The sequence below is a fragment of the Chiloscyllium punctatum genome, chromosome 28 (assembly GCF_047496795.1).
Source record: "Chiloscyllium punctatum isolate Juve2018m chromosome 28, sChiPun1.3, whole genome shotgun sequence".
NCBI classification, from domain to species: Eukaryota; Metazoa; Chordata; class Chondrichthyes; order Orectolobiformes; family Hemiscylliidae; genus Chiloscyllium; species Chiloscyllium punctatum.
In genome coordinates, this window is record NC_092766.1 from 71,472,269 (window position 1) to 71,475,015 (window position 2,747).

The window sequence follows — 2,747 nt, forward strand, 5'->3', positions numbered from 1 at the left end:
ATGGGAATAAATTAAGGTGAACTGATATAAAAGTTATCTGTTCGAGTAATGTGTTTAAATGCTAGAAAAAGAAATGAAGCCACCTTTTCATTCTGATGGTTCATTTTTTCTTAAGGGGGAGGAGGTGTTATGAAGATGTGGGTGTACTTTAAGAGAGTTAAAAGCAGCAGAACTTCCGGACACAGCACCAAGTGTTCTCAGTAAGCGTTTATAGTGGAATAAGAGGGTGATATTTTCTGGGTCTGTTGATTGTGAAGGAGCAAAAATGGCCTTTGCAGTGATATGTACTTCTTGTCAATTGTGGGAGTTTAAAGAGAGTTTAAAAGTTACTTCGGATTATATCTGCCATAAATGATGTTGGATGCAAATTTTATGAGATCGAATGGATTGGTTGAGAGACAGATAGAAGTGATGAGGAGTTTGCAACAGCAACAGTATGTGATAGATGGCAGTTATAGGAAGGGGGGAAGTCTCAGATACAGTGACATAGATGGGTTAACTCCAGGAATGGTGCGAGAGGTCGGCACCTAGGGCAGGAGTCTTTTGTGGATATACCCATTTCAAACAGATATGCTGTTTTGGAAAATGTAGGGTGTGATGAATTCTCAGGGGAATGTAGAACAGTCAAGTTTCTGGTATTGAGACTGGCTCTAATGCAATGAGGGGCACATCATCTTCCAAGAGATCAATTGTGTTAGGGGATTCTGTAGTCAGACAGACGTTTCTCTGGCCAGCAGAGAAAAAGCAGAACGTTGTGTTGTTTCCCTGGTGCTTGGATCAAGAATATCTCAGAGACGGTGCAAAATATTCTCACGGGGGAGAGGAGCCAGCAAGAGGTCATTGTTCACATTGGAACCAATGACATTGGAAGGGAAGAGGTTGAGACTCTGAAGGGAGATTACAGAGAGTTTGGCAGAAATTTTAAAAAGAGATCCTAAAGGGTAGTAACATCTGGATTACTCCCAGTGCTCCGAGTTAGTGAGGGCAGGAATAGGAGGACAGAGCAGATGAATGCATGGCTGAGGAGCTGGTGTATGGGAGAAGGATTCACATGTTTGGATCATTGGAATCTCTTTTGGGGTAGAAGTGACCTGTACAAGAAGGACGGTTTGCACCTAAATTGGAACGGGACTAATATACTGGCAGGAAAATTTGCTTGAAATGCTCTGGAGGATTTAAACTAGTAAGGTGGTGGGGGGGGGGGGGGGGGGTGGTGGTGGTGGGGACCCAAGGAGATAGTGAGGAAAGAGATAGATCTGAGTCGGGTACAGCTGAGAACATAAGTGAGTCAAACAGTCAGGGCAGGCAGTGACAAGGTAGGATTAATAAATTAAACTGCATTTATTTCAACGCAAGGGTCCTAACTGGGAAGGCAGATGAACTCAGGGCATGGTTAGGAACATGGGACTGGGATATCATAGCAATTACGGAAACATGGCTCAGGGATGGGCAGGAATGGAAGCTTAATGTTTCAGGATACAAATGCTACAGGAAGGTTAGAAAGGGAAGCAAGAGAGGAGGTGGGGTGGCATTTTTGATAGGGGATAGCATTACAGCTGTGCTGAGATATGACATTCCCAGAAATACATCCAGAGAAGTTATTTGGGTGGAACTGAGAAATAAGAAAGGGATGATCACCTTATTGTGTTTGTGTTATAGACCCCCCCAATAGTCAGAGGGAAATTGAGAAACAATTGTAAGGAGATCTCAGCTATCTGTAAGAATAATAGGGCGGTTATGGTAGGGGATTTTAACTTTCCAAACATCGACTGGGACTGCCATTGTGTTAAAGGTTTAGATGGAGTGGAATTTCTGAAGTGTGTACAAGACACTTTTCTGATTTAGTGTGCGGATGTACCTACTCGAGAAGGTGCAAAACTTGACCTACTCTTGAGAAATAAGGTAGAGCAGGTGACTGAGGTTTCAGTGGGGGAGCACTTTGGGACTAGCAACCATAATTCTATTCGGTTTAAAATAATAATGGAAAAGGATAGACCACATCTAAAAGTTAAAGTTCTAAATTGGAGAAAGGCCAATTTTGATGGTATGAGGCAAGAACTTTCAAAAGCTGATTAGAGCCAGATGTTCGCAGGTAAAGGGACGGCTGGAAAATGGGAAGCCTTCAGAAATGAGATAACAAGTTTCCAGAGAAAGTATATTCTTGTCAGAGTAAAAGGGCAGGCTGGTCTGTATAGGGAATGCTGGAAGATGACAGAAATAAAGGGTTTGGTTAAGAAAAAGAAGGAAGCATATGTCAGATATAGACAGGATAGATTGAGTGAATCCTTAGATTATAAAGGAAGTAGGAGTATACTTAAGAGGGAAATCAGGAGGGCAAAAGGGGGACATGAGATAGCTTTGGCAAATAGAATTAAGGAGAATCCAAAGGGTTTTTACAAATATATTAAGGACAAAAGGGTAACTAGGGATTGAATAGGGCCCCTCTAAGATCAGTAAGGCGGCCTTTGTGTGGAGCCACAGAAAATGGGGGAGATATTACATGAATATTTTGCATCGGTATTTACTGTGGAAAACGATATGGAAGATATAGACTGTCGTGAAATAGATGGTGACATCTTGCAAAATGTCCAGATTACAGAGGAGGAAATGCTGGATGTCTTAACGGTTAAAAGTGGATAAATCCCCAGGACCTGATCAGGTGTACCCTAGAACTCTGTGGAAAGCTAGAGAAGTGATTGCTGGGCCTCTTGCTGAGATACTTGTATCATCGATAGTCACAGGTGAGG